A 14,622-nucleotide genomic window follows, 5' to 3' on the forward strand; every position below is an offset into this window, starting at 1 on the left:
AAGGTTCACAGCAGAACATTGAATTGACACAATAAGGTCAATGTTATTACTTTTCCTGTCTGTGATTTTAATTTTGTGGCTGATCAGTGTATGTCCATATCAAATCTACAACAAAAAGTTAAGGGGTCATAGTTAGGATCTGAATACTTTCTTAAATTAACACCAGAGTAGCCCTGCTATAAATCCTTCACAAAGGCTATAATTGTCAACTAAAGTGAAAAGATACGCTTTTGGAGAGAGTTGTCTTATGCTGAGGACTAATCGTGTACCAATGGAGCCCACAGAATACTTTGATAAGGTATAGGCATAATATTTTTCTATATCAGTGTAATGAAGCAGTGCTGTTTGTAAAAAAGCTTCTTCAGTTGTAAGTGACTGGTGGGAACTGAAGAAGATATTTGGATGAGTGGTCAAACGTCTTCTCAAAACTCCACAAGTCCAGTTGCCTTTTTTTTAAACACCTTTTTTGGATTACCATGACCTGGATGACTGAGAACCTTCACAGATGTATTGCTGTTTGTAAAGTTCTGGCACATAACTAAATCTGTTTTGTCTTGAGAATGAAACAACACTTTTTCCTACGTTTTGCAGTCCGAACTGTAGCACCCCGGCGCAGATGAATGTAACGCTTTTAATTTTTCAGTTTGGAATAGTAACAAATACCAATGACACAGCCCATGCACAGAGGTAAACACGAGGCCACGGACACGGTCACTTTATTAAATGGGGTTACAAGCTAACCTTGGCAGCAATGAATACAATCAATGGGGCAAATTGAATTGAGCACAGTTTTTGCGTTCTCCAGTCGACCCCAGTAGCTGCGGGGCCTTCTTGTTCTCCGAACAGAGGCACTTATCAAAGTCCCAGACCCTCCGGTGTGAGGCGGTGGGTCACATCAATCGCGCGGAAGGACACAAGTCCAGCTGGGGAAATCCAGATTGAAGGCTGGGATCATAGCGGGCTCCACAAAGAAAGGCAATTTATTCTAAAGCCGTAACTCTATTTTTCGGGCAACGTGTTTACCGTGGAATATTTATCCGACTGACTTGTTTTAGGGCTGCTCTGGGTGTTTCTGTTGACGCCAAAGCTTCGGGCAGGTTTTAATGACTAATCTTTTCACTGCTGTCCATCACTTTACACTGGAGGGAGCTGCAAACCCATCTAAGTTTAAACTTGAGTTTGTAAGGCCTAACTAGGCAGTCCAGGGATAGATTTGTTTACAGCCTTAAGTTTACATCCTGCAGGCTTTCATCTTAAAAGGCAGTGATTTAGGAGCTCTGTGTTGTGTGGATTACACCGCTGGCTGTCTGTCCGGGCATTTCCCGTCTCGAGCTTTGGCGGTGACAGCCCAGGATTCAGGGGGAAAAAAGAAATTAAGTTGGGCAGCAACACGAGCTGAGAGACGTATTGTGTTTGTGCAGAGGTGAAGAGGGAATTTCAAAGAATCAGCAAAAGCATAAAGAAAGGGACTTTGTGGCGTGTTGCTATGGCTATAAAAGCTGTCACAGCCTGATCCTCGGTCGTGGTGAATAGCCGTGCATGGAAACAGAATACCAAGTGTGAGATTACACAATTAACATCAAACAGCACACGCTACACACAATGTAAATTGCCAGCAGCTATAATTAGGGCATAGCGTTGTGTAATACCCTTCCGGCTAAAGGATCTAAGCCATGTCCATTTGTGAGCTCAATGCTTTATCAGCTTACCATTCTATAGATGGGTGATCAATTTCCCCAGGCTCCTATCCAGGGCTCACTTTTCTCCCTGTAGTGTAAAGATCAATGGCAGGACTTGTTAACCCCGCTTGCAGGAATGAAGAAGATAATCAAAGAAGTAGTTGGCCTATTTTGAGTGATCGAGAACTCACGGATTTCCATTCAAAGCCCACGCACACACACTTAAAATATGTAGAGGGACTCCAGACGCACCATCACACCAACAGACAGAACACAACTCGTGCAGCACGAAGCAGCCACCGTACGCATTTTCCATTTTTTAGTATTTTATCCATTCTCCCTGTAACCTGGTCCTGTTTAAGAAACAGCATACCGTCCTCATGCTGGCTTCATGTTGCTGCTTCGCAACGCAGTGCAGAATCGATTTCAACATTTTATTGATTACCTTTAAGACACATCACAAAATAGAGCCGAGGTAGTGCTCTTAAATTCCAGCTGTTTGAGATTGAATGAGATCTGCGCTCGCTCTCACCAGCTTTGTTTTCTGCTTTAATATTCACTCTGAAAACATGTGAAAAATTAGTCCTGGCGCACCGATGCGTATTAACTTGCTTTGGATTATTCACTTTCCTCCGGAGAATTGCTTGAAAAGTCAAAGTTAAATATGAAGCTGAGGCCAACATTAGCACAAAGAAGATGCAGGGTGAATATACTAGCCTTCCTCTACTTTTAAACAGCCTGCTGGCCCCCCTAAAATTCAATAAGTAATTCAGCTAATTCAAAAAAACATAGCCCAAAACAACATGTCGTGTTTTTAACCAATCAATGACCTCCAGGGCTGAAAAATGAAACCAGGTATTCAGAAAGTTCCAGAATAGGCCAGTACTCAGATGACCACCTCCAAAAGGGAATCACTCCCCATAGACCTCTGTGTTAAAAAGCCCGACATTACAGCATAAATAAACATGTGTACAGCCTGTTACAAACAAAAAAATAATCATTTTTAATCTCTATGCCTTATATGTTCATTCATGCCATTTCTAGGGGGTTGATTTTTTAGGTAACTCACCTGTTTAAATAATAGTAATACAGCTTGAAAGTGACAGAGTCGTGCACACATTATTAGCTGTTAGAATAGGCATCATAGGGCGTCAGCTCCACTGACACTCCACACCTTTGTCCAGTTCTGAATTAGCTGTGAGTTGGAGGCGGAGTCAGGCACTGTCAAGATGGCGGCCGTCAGGGCCACCTGCACTGAGCTTCAGAACCCCTCATCTGTTGTCCACTGCGTAACGTCATGGAGGTTTTGGCCATGTTTGCATACAGGCAGTGGTTTTACCAGACCACACTCCCAGTCTTGGTGTTAAATTAAGCTAGCTGACTCCTAGCTTCAGCTTTCTTTTGCCACGTGGTCATTTGTGCAATAAAGTTCTCGTTTAATCATTACTACAAACCGCTTTGCCCTTTTCTTTGTTCCCTCGCTGATTGAAAAACTGACATTTCGTTTGAATCATGTTAATTAACACAGTGATTTATTTCTTTAATAGAAGGTTTCCACTGTCCTGCCCTCACCACAGTGCTTCTGGTTATCTGTCTCACCAGGTGGTTAAGTGTAGTTAATTACACTCACCTGGTATCGCTGGTGTACATTAGCCCCTCTGTAAATGGAGGGAATAAAAACCGACATGTTTGTGCGACCACAGGGTGAAAACCCATTGCTTTGAGAAGTAAAGGAAAGAAACCCCAGCTTGAACAGTTACTTCTCCTAAAACAAGACGTTCCAAACAGCTTGAAAATATGGAATTGATCCAATTTCTCATTAATTTGAGCAATCGTCTAACTTTCAAAGAAAGGCGAGTTCGCGACTGGCAGGGTTCACACGTACTGGAGATAATGAGACTTTTGTGAAGTTTCATGGGGTTTGCACCAGCGGTTATGTATTAAATTGGTTGGTAATAATAACCCCCTGCGTACTCCCCGAATCACCCATCGGTGACAAATGAGCCCAAGAGATTCAGAACTCATATTTCATTTGTCCCGATTCACTGAGGTGAGTATTTTTCCGTTTAAAGGGTTTAATTTAATAACTTTGTTATGCCCCACCCACAGGCACAACAGCAGAATTGCTCCTCTTCATGCTGGTGCTTGATTAATTGCCACACATTTGCAGCCACATGAGAAGGACACCGTGTGGAAATCTTATTTTTCAGTCTGAGTAAATAGTGTACATTCATTTGTTGTAATGATACCCGTACTGAACGTTAACCGGAAAATGAGCCAAGGAGAGGCGATGCTCTGTGCCAACCTAAGATTTAAAGCTGTGTTATTCCGTCAATGATTTCTTTTCTTTATTGGTTACCTGTGTGACCTTCGTTTTGGTCTCCTATTGGAAATATTTGTCCATCTATCTGCTAATTTTTGTCCATGGTTTAGGGCTGCACAATTCATAGGAACTATGTTAATCTACATTGTTTTCATCTTAGAACATCCGCCTGCTGCATCTGGACCGCTCAATGGGAGTAAACCAAAAACCGCTAATTCAAAGCCTAGCGTAGCGCTTCAACCCAAATCGCATGCAGTTGGACAGCCCTGCAACAGATCAGATTAAATTAGTTGCAAACAAATTCAACTCAGCTCTTAAAGACTGTCCAAACGATTTAGACTCAACTACCAAAGGAGCAACTGCAGACTAACTAAAAATCGGGCTGGGTAAGTTAAGCCTGGCTAGTGTGTTAAAAAGTAAGTGTGCTAAAATTGCCATCAAGACAAGATAGTAATACTATCTTGTGGCTCATAACGTTACATAATGATTTTAATCCATTATCAATTTAAAAATTCTTCAAAGTGCAGCTTGAAAAGGTGATCTCACTGCTTTACTACTTGGTAGAATCACTTGGAGGCCAGTGGTTCTGAAAGAGTTTCGTATATTTTCGTTCCCTATATACCCTATATAGAAACGCTAATTAATGTTTGAGTATGCAGAAGGTTCACATGGGAAATGAAAGGCGTATGTACACTCAACACAATAGTTCCTTTCCAGTGCTCATACGTGTGCTGAAGTAAATAAACGAGACGGTCCCAGCTGTCGAAAAATGAATTAATTGTGGGCCGTATGTAGGAAAACATAATTAAAGTAATAAACTCTTACATCTGCTTTCTTCATGTGATGTTTAATGAATGCATGCAGAGGTTTGGATTTTTGTGTAGTTCCTGCAAAAACGCACATGCGCAGCTGTTTTCTCGCTGGCCTTCAAATTAAATAAGGGATCCTCTGATATGCATTTCAAAGCGCAGTACCCTATTTGCACAACTGGTGCAACAATGCATTTACAGACGATGAAAATAAAGTGTGTCAGCACTTGAAAAGAACTGAGACCGAACTGCATGCGTGCAATAAAAAGTATTTTATGTTGGCTGCAGCAGCCTTGGGGATTATATAGCCTATAGGCTACTATGTCCCCTACAAAGGCTTGAGCAATATTACCACCCGCGTGGAAAAGCGAGAACGTCCCTAAAAATATCCATTCCTTTTGCAGGCTCGTGTTCAGTGTGAGCACCTTTACCATCGCACGAGTGCGCAAACTACACATTTATTAAGAGTGTCCTTTGAGGGAGGTCCGAACCTTATCACGGTAACACAGCGTCATGCTGAGCCATGTTTTCCTTTAGTGGAACAGACAGAGAAATTATTAATTTAAACATTTGTTTTATTCATAATAATTCAACAATCGAGTCTGCTGAGATAGATATGGGCTCTTCGAGTGGCAGCAAGTTGCGTTTGGCTTTGCTCCCTGTTGGTAGGGCTTGGAGCACTTTGCAGTCACTCGCTGCAGTCATTCACTTGGCTTCTTCGACCGATGCGGTCTCCAACTATTAAACGCCCACCTCTGAGCCACTTGTCACAGTTTTTTTTTTTTCATGGCTGTAATCTCTTGGTAATTCCCAAACAACAGCGCTGTGCAGGACTGCGGAACGGCTCGGGTTGCGTGTATTGAATGCAAACAATAAATTTGCTTTGTTTTTTTGTTTAATTGCCCCTCTCAGGAGCATAGAGCACAGAATTATGCTAGAGCTACACAACTACAGTACCCTCAGCCTGACTCAGAATAAAAATAATAATAAAAAAAAAACAGTTGTGTACCAATAAAAACTATTGGCAGAATGGACAAAACATTTGAAAGCTTCAAAATTTGCCATCTAAAACAGAACTGAGACATTAAGCTTAATGTTCCCATAATCTTCCACCTGTTGTCATCTCTGTGATATGAACCCTCACCCTTTGATCACTATCTCCGTGTCCTTGTTTACCAGATACTGGCGGCAAAACGATTTCATTACACATGTCCAACACACAGTCGCTTGTTATTGCGGGAGGTTGCTGGGTTTCTGCTGCTCCCTCCTGACCAATTTTCTTCCAACAAGTCAGTAAAAGAGAGAGGGAGGCTGCAGTGTTTTTTTTGTTTGTTTGTTTGTTGTGTTGTTTTTCTCAGGTGCTGCTGTTAAGTCACCGGGCGCTTGACCAGTGATAAAGTGGTTAATATTCCTGCCTTCTGTGCTGGCCACAAGCATCACTCTCTACCTTCAAACCTCCAGCATCTACATATTTCCCTACAGACTGGGCATAAACTAAGCTCTAACTTCCTCCTGCCAAATCGTTAAAACGCTTCATTTTAGGTCCGCTTACGCAGCTTTTGCTTATTCTTTCTAGACTGTAAATGTACTGGAGTTCCATCAAGGGAACATGGGAGATAAGGACATTTATGTTCTCGTTAGGAGTGGTAGAAGGTGAGTAGATGGATGTCATTGCTGTGTCTGTATAGTAAATATGATGCTGCTCATAGAAAAGCACACAACTGTTCATACTGTGTATATATCCAACTGTATACAAAAGCACAGTCACTTAATTGTACATTCCTATATGTAATTTAGTGAGTTGCTCTTGTCATCCTAGTACATCATAGTATATCATACTGTAAAAATATTGTATAATACCTTTTATTCTGTATGTGAGTATATTATTTATACTTATAGATAGGTATATTATTTATTATATATATCAGATCAGAATCAGAAAAAAAAACTTTATTTATCCCTGAGGGGCAATTAGGAGGGCGAAGAGCGGTACATAAAATCAAAGAGCAAGAGAATAAAATAAGAAAAGTGGGTGGGCAAAAGCAGCATATTCTGTGAAATATGGAAAAAATGGAGAGAAAAAAAGGAAAATAGCAGATTCAGTACAACAACACAGAAGGTGAAGCATGGGCTGTGACATTATAATATTACACAGCAGGACATAGTGATACTGCACTTGAGTATTGCACAAATACAGTATGTGTACATTAGTATTGCACTGTTACTCTTATTGTGAAATAAATACTAACTGCATAACTTGAGTGACAAGTGCATAATAGAACCCAGCGTGAGACAGAGTGGATGAATTGATGGGTGACGGCGCTCCAGATAAGGGTAGGGTGGAGGGCTTGACCAGCGGAGAACAGACAGGATGCAGGGCTGGTGCTGGAGGCAGAGGCCGGGCTGGATCTGTGGCACAAGATAAGTTGGTAAATTTCAAGGCAAAGGATACAAAACAGAATGAGTAACGACTGGAAAGAAACAAGCTGGCAAGGTGTGGTGGTCTGGAGCCGGCGCTTGTACTGGGCAGATGAGCTGATGAGGAACAGCTGAGCAGGATAGACACCCAGCCCCTGCACACCAGACACCACTCTAATCTAATCCAAAGCCAGGAGACAGCTTATTTTAGCATAAACACACAAAACATTAAAGCACAGGGCTTCTAAAGGCAGAGTGTATATGAAACTCATTAAATAACACTTTACTCATTACAGAAAACATCATTTTAAAACTACAGTTTTTGTGGTGTGGTGATTTTCCGGTCTCATTTATATCTTGTCTGCGCCACAGCCACTTTCCATGAGCTTCATATATACCGTATGGAAATAAAAGTGGGATCAATGCCCTCACCTTTAAAAAGATAGGTTATAAAAAAAGAGGAGAAATATTCTTTGCAAAATGTCAAACTATAATGTCAAACTTCCCATGCTAGACCCATTTAAACGATTACATATGACTCAACGATATTCAGCTCTTACTACGTTTTTACCTGAAAAAACGTCTTATCAGGACCCAAACCGTCTCTGTGTTGTGTATTTACTTTATGGTGTGACCTTTAAGCTGTGGAAAAAACACAAGCTGACTCAACTCCTGGGCAGCAGCAGCATCAACTGTGGCAGAGTACATTAGCTGGAGGTGCTGCTGTTTGCTGTCATACAACCTAACATCTAAGGCCTCGTGCAGCCCCACTGTGGATCACCAGGTGACTGGTCAGGCATCAGCCACCTCAGCGGGGGGGCAGACGGATGTGTGGAAGGTGCAAGGTTTATATAACAGCCCCACTTTATGCTTCGATACCTGCGGTTTGTGATGCGTGTTGACAGTTGCAAAATGCCCACAAGTTCCTGTGTGCTAAGACCTGCCCACAACACCGGCGTGATCACACATGACCCTGCATTGTACCAGTAGCCCATCATGACACCAGCGCTGTACAGCCACCTTTGTCCCAGAGCTGACTCGGTCACAGAACACCCTCGACAAGATGGCATGATTGGTTCCTTCAAGGCCCTCGGAGGGAAGACCAAATGTCCCTCCTTCTGTCGCTGTTGTTTCTCCCTCGTTGCACAACCCTCTTTGGCGGTGTGGGTGACATTTGTGACGGAAGCCAGATGTTTTTGACCATGAAGCTTCATGGCCACCTGGCACCAGAATGACCTGCACCCACCTGCCACATTGCCCTTTAGATCAAAATAGTTTTATTGGCCATAATTAAACGTATAGGGAATTGGCTAGGAATTGGAATTGGCCCATTGACTAGCTTAGGTGCTTCCTTATGACACCTCAGACATTGGCGGGATTTAACCCATTCCCAAAGCTGCTTCTCCACCCACCACTTCACAGCCATCAAAGCTGAACCTGTGACCTTGGCGTTATTAGCACCACCCTATGGCCAGTTGTGCTACATACCAAGTCTTAGCCCATCTCCCTCTAAGTACAGTAGGTTCAGAAATAATTGGCACCATTTAGAGGCTTATATTGAATATCCATGTCTACTGCCTGCCAATAACAATTAAATGCAACACGTGATGTGGTCAACAATGAAAATCAATGATGCACATAACACAATAACGCATTCATTTCTACCCCAGTTCAGCCTCTCACACTATTAGCTAAAATTTTCAATATGACATTGTATCTTCGTTGGCTTTTTTTTTTCGTTTGCCTCACACTTCTCGGCTCATGAGATTCTTTCTGCTGGTCTAACTTTCCATTAATGAGTCTTCTGGGGAGAGCGGGAGCTGCAAACAAATTGGTATTAATTCCGACAAATTAGATGATTGCAAAAGTGACTTTTACTTCACAAGGCGTAATTACTCTCTTCCAGATCTGGCAGCGTGTGCTCCCCGTTTATGAAAGGGTCTGTCACTCTCAAATTAAGTTTACAGCCTCCTCATCTGACCTTCTCAGTTGGATTAGGAAAAAAAAAGAAAATTGAAATGTCATGTACCCTATGTTTTAATTACCGCCGATATTAAAACAATGAAATAATATCTCCTGTTTATCATCCAAAATGTCAAAATGTAAGTTCCTTGTATTTATAGCTGTGCTTCTGGCATTATTTGCCCTTGGTTATAAAAATATTCTTTACATTTGCAAAGTCTGGCACACTATTGCAGCTTTAGGGTCTGGGAGGATCAAGGGTAATAATGATGATAAACAGTGCATAGACCAAAATATGACTCCACCATCTACCAACTATTGTGTTTTAAATTATTTATTTTTGGTAATAGCTTTATCCTGTTAAATCTACACATGATACATGGGTTCCACGTACAAAATTTAAATCTTTAACATGCCATCTCATGCACTATGTATTTGAAATTACATAAACACGTGTTTTCTGAAAGGATATAGAATTGTATATACAATGTTTACGCACTGAATGTTTCACATACAGTATTTTCCCATGTAGTATCTGCCACATGTTTGCATGACGCAGAAGTAAATCATGAATTATTTATGTGGCCACGAAAGGAGTAAACACTTACTATGAATAACACTATAGATGTGCTAGCAATTCTGTGAGACGTTACGCTGATGTCCACTAACGCACTCACAAAACATACTGATGATATGCATGCACGGTCTAGTCTAGGGGGTTAGCATGCTAGCATTTGCTAATAACCAGTGCACACAAAACTGGTTAGAATGATGTTGGTGTTATTATAATATTCGATTTTACAGTAAAGTTAGAGGTTCAACTCTACTGAATTCCTTTGATGCATAAATCTATCCGATAACTGGAGATATTTCACCACAGACATTAACCTCATGATGACTCTAGACGAGAAGTCCTGAGTTGACCGAGATCAGCAAGATTCATCCTCTGGGAGCCATCAAAGTCAGCACCACATTGTGTGCTGACAAACATTGAAGCCAATTTTCTTGACAAGCTAGCAGCATGCACACCAACCACGTGGGAGTTCTATGAAATAAAAATTTCACATGTCACAAGCCAAATTCCACATAAATGCAACCAATAATCTTCGAGATGTTTCAGCCCAGACATCAACCTCATGGCGACACTAAATGAAAAGTCTGGAGATGACCTGATAGTTCAGCAGGATTCATCCTCTGGGAACCATCAATGTCAGGACGAAACATGGAGCAGCAAGAACAATAAAGCATTTGCTGATACATATCCTGTGGCCCTTGAGTGTTGGACCAAACAACTTACTACCCTCAACATCTGACATTGGCATATCTAGAGAGAGAGAGTCATATTGTGGCTGAAAAGGAGATATGAAGAACTCGTTTGTCAAGTCTGTCTAAATTGAGGGCAGGAATGCCAAAGGAAAACTGTTTCATGAAAGCAAATAGGCCATCGGATGATATGTGTAATGGATATTTCTGAAAACACCAATGCAGTGAAGATACTTCAGTCTTTGATAGACACATGGACATACTGTCATCATAAATCAAAATACATATATACAGTGTGCTGTCCAAAAGGGACACAGTAAATAATAGAAAATATTGTCTCATTATTAAATGTATTTACTTGGTTTGTGTATTATTTTCTGGTTTCTAGCTTTATGTATTAAATCAAAGGGTCCACTTGATGAAAGCTAATGGAGGGATTTACTTCCCACATTTAAAGTGACTCTTCTTTAATCGAGGTCTTTCAATAAAAGGGCCTGGAATAATTTGATGCAGGAGTTAAGGTAATTAAACTTGCTTTACAACAAAAGCTGAGACAAGGACAGAGTGTCAAACGGAGACACATTAACATCATAAGTAATGGAAGCGTAATGAATAATGGGGCAATAAAGAGGGTGAATGGCAACGGACATTTAAAGTTAGGCTTTATTTCTTCCCCCAGCGTGGTTGCCATAGATGCCAGAACTGTGTCTGCTCCTCTTTGGTCTCTGGGTCCTTCTTTACTGCTTCTATTTTGGTCTCCCTCTCAGTCCAAAGTGTCAGGCGATGCAGGAGGGGAGTGGCGAGCCAGTCTTTCACCACAGGGAGAGAAACGAAGTGTAGCCTTGTCTAGCCAGAACCCCATAGAGACGTTAGCCCCACAGGTTCATGCTAATGAAGACAGCTGAATCAATATTCCTGTCGTCCTCCCCGTGGCGGCACACGCACATACATCTGCATTTCTGTACTTGCGAGCACCCTCCACTCCCCTGAAAGGTGAAATACAATCTCAGTTACACTGTTGCTTATAATTAATTCATTATATTCAGTTTTTTGTAACCTTGCTTTGCTTTAACATTCTCTATTTTAGTTTCTGACTCTTTGTATTTCTCAGAATGTCCGCTTCAATTTTTTGTGATAAACACTCCATTTCAGCATAGTTTAGCATAAAGAGGCTATCAACACCCTAAATACCTGTAATTAACACATTAAAAGTCAGTGTAAAACCAGTTATTTTTCACTTTGTGGATTGTAACAAATGGCCTTAATGAATGAATTAGGTTTTATGTTTGTGGGCTCTTTACAGTCAGTCAACTAAACTATTGTTCATGTAACTGTATCCCGGCTAGCTGTGGATTTAACATACAGTTAGCTAAGTGGTATGGGCCTTATCTTCTATCAAATATGGTATCAAGTTATGAGTCACTTTCCAAAACCCAATTGCATTCTGATAGCATCAGTAGATACGTTGGCGCTTCAGATATTTGATATTCCCATGAAATCACTGAAGCCTGTTCCATATATTGAGCAGTGTGTAATGATACATTACATTTTTGTATCAAGTCAAGTTTAAAGCCAAGAGTCTTGGATGACCTGTAACTTTTTATTTCTAAACTAAGAAAAAACATTGTTTTGTCCCTAAACACCTCGTAGGTTTGCTGTCTGATACTTTCTCTGGAAGGTAATATCCTGACGTCCAGTGCTACCGTGAGTTATCTTGGGGTCATATTTGATGAAGATATATCCTTTAATTTGCACATAAAGCAAGTAACCAGGACCGCCTTCGTTTATCTGTGATAAATCGTCAAAATTGGGAACATCCGGTTTGAATGTGATGCTGAAGTAAATCGTGCATACTGTTGTTTCTTACTGTAAATCATTATTATCAGGTCATCCGAACAGCTCCCTTAAAAGCCACCACTTGAATGAAAATGCTGCAGAGAACACCGATGTGAATTAGCAAGCGTGATCATATTACTGTGGTTTTAGCATCTCTTCATTAGGCCCTTAAAGGCCTAGAACAATCGACCTCAGTGTACCATATTATCCCAACAGATCACTTCGATCCCAAAGTTCAGCCCTGCTTGTGGTTCCTAGAGTTTCAAAAGGTAGAATAAGAGGTAGAGCCTTCAGCTGTCATGCCTCTCTCCTGTACACTCAGTTTGGGTTCGGGAAGCAGATACCCGTCTGATTTTAAGGTTAGGCTTAATACTTTGATTTTTGACCAAGCTTGTACTAAACCATCCCTTAGTTTTGCTGCTACAGGTCTAAGCTGATGGAGGATGATGGACTGAGCACCTGTCCTCTACTTTCTTCTCTCTTGCAGTGAGCTCCTGTCCTCTAATTTCTTATCTAATTTCTTCTCTATCACTAATGTATGTGTATGATACCACTGAATAGCATGTCTGTCCCTTTTTCCTTCTCCCTTTCCATACAGGCTGTAAGCCTGGGCTGCTGGGGGACTACCAATGATGTACTGAGCACTTATCCTCCATCTTTTTCTATCTCGTACTTCTCATTTTTTTCTCTCTTGTAATCCATGCATTCATGTGCTACCACTAGATAGCTGTCTCTCCCTCTCTCTCCATCTCCCTTCCTCCCCAGTGTTCAAGGCTCATAGTTATCCATTCGTACCTGAATGCATAATTCCTCAACCAGCTTATGGTGCCTTTAACATTCCTACATTATACCACCTAACTCAACCGTAAAGAAACTAATACGGACACTGACGGTTTTATGCCCCCATGCTCTTGTTTATCCCTATAACAGTCACCCTGTCTACTCAACAATGAATATTTTGAACGCCAGCTCTATCCACTCTTTTTATTCAGTTCAGTTTTATTCAATCTCTCATGCAACTCATCAGCTATATATTGCACTCGTTTGCATCATGTTTAGACACTGCATGCTCTATTTAGATTTACGTAGAAAGATGTACGTGTCATCCTTTCCTCTCTGCTCTTCAGATTAAATTTGAGCCAGAATAATTGTACTGGAATTCCAAGATTCAAGCAAAAAATAAACCTAGGAATATACCACAATGCATAACATTTGTTGCATTTGAGTGTTGCAAAAATGTCGGGTGTTTATGTAGCACCACTTGTTACACTCGCCCCCCCCCCCCCCCGACACATCCTTCTGAGAGTAACTGGCAAATGGGAGACGCGGCGCTGTAACACCCACCCACATGAGAACACTGTGTGAGGATGCGTGCACATGGGTGCTTTGCACAAAGTGTTTCCACCAGCTGTGGAGTGTCAAATGGACATATAGCAGAATAAAACGCCTCTGAATCATTTAACAGAAGATGACAGAGATACACAATGATTCAGGCTTCTTTTCAAACAGTCATCTGGATAAGAATAGTTTGAGTGTTTTGACCCCTGAGCGGGGATGTGTGGCCACTCATCATGAAGAGTAATAATGAAATATATTAGACTTCTGATACAATAAATTATACTGTTTGTCTATAGCTTTGCGATACAAATGGATGATTCCAGTCATTTTATTAATAATTTGTGTATATATTCCAAGGTCAAGATTTGGTTTTAAATTAAAATATTCTACTTTTGTCAAAACTAAAATATGTTTATTTGTCGCTGGGTGATCTTATATGTGTCAAATGAGTATTTCTCTCTCTTAGCAGCTACAGATTTAGCATATGCCAAATATGAGCCTTATCTATATGTGCGTAAAGAATGCTCATTTGAGACAGGAAACACAACCAGCTAGCGTGGAAGCACCCAACTGAATGGCGACTTTAAGGCACTGGGTTCAAAACTGTAAATCTGTGCCTCATTGGCCATAAACCTCGCTGCACGTCGCTGCCTTTGAGGTGTCCATCAGTCATTTTACCAATGTAATATTTGCGCCAAGTCTAAATCTGGACCCAAGATTACCCTTTAAAAATGTAAAAACTGGAAACCTGCTCTCATCGTCCCCATTATTCCGAGTCGTACCGAGCTGCCTCCGTGAAAACCTTTAGTCCCCATAAGGATAGCAGTGTGAGAACACACTCTCACACATCATATCTTCATTATGCATGTGAGTTGCGGGTTCCCCTGTGACTCAGTTACAGGAGAAACTCTGTCACAGAAGATTTAAATAGGGGGAATGACATGAGGAAGTGTGGTGTGTGTGAGTAAGGGGTATGAATGGATGAAACCAGATT

The sequence above is a fragment of the Mugil cephalus genome, chromosome 17 (genome assembly GCF_022458985.1).
Source record: "Mugil cephalus isolate CIBA_MC_2020 chromosome 17, CIBA_Mcephalus_1.1, whole genome shotgun sequence".
Taxonomy (NCBI): domain Eukaryota; kingdom Metazoa; phylum Chordata; class Actinopteri; order Mugiliformes; family Mugilidae; genus Mugil; species Mugil cephalus.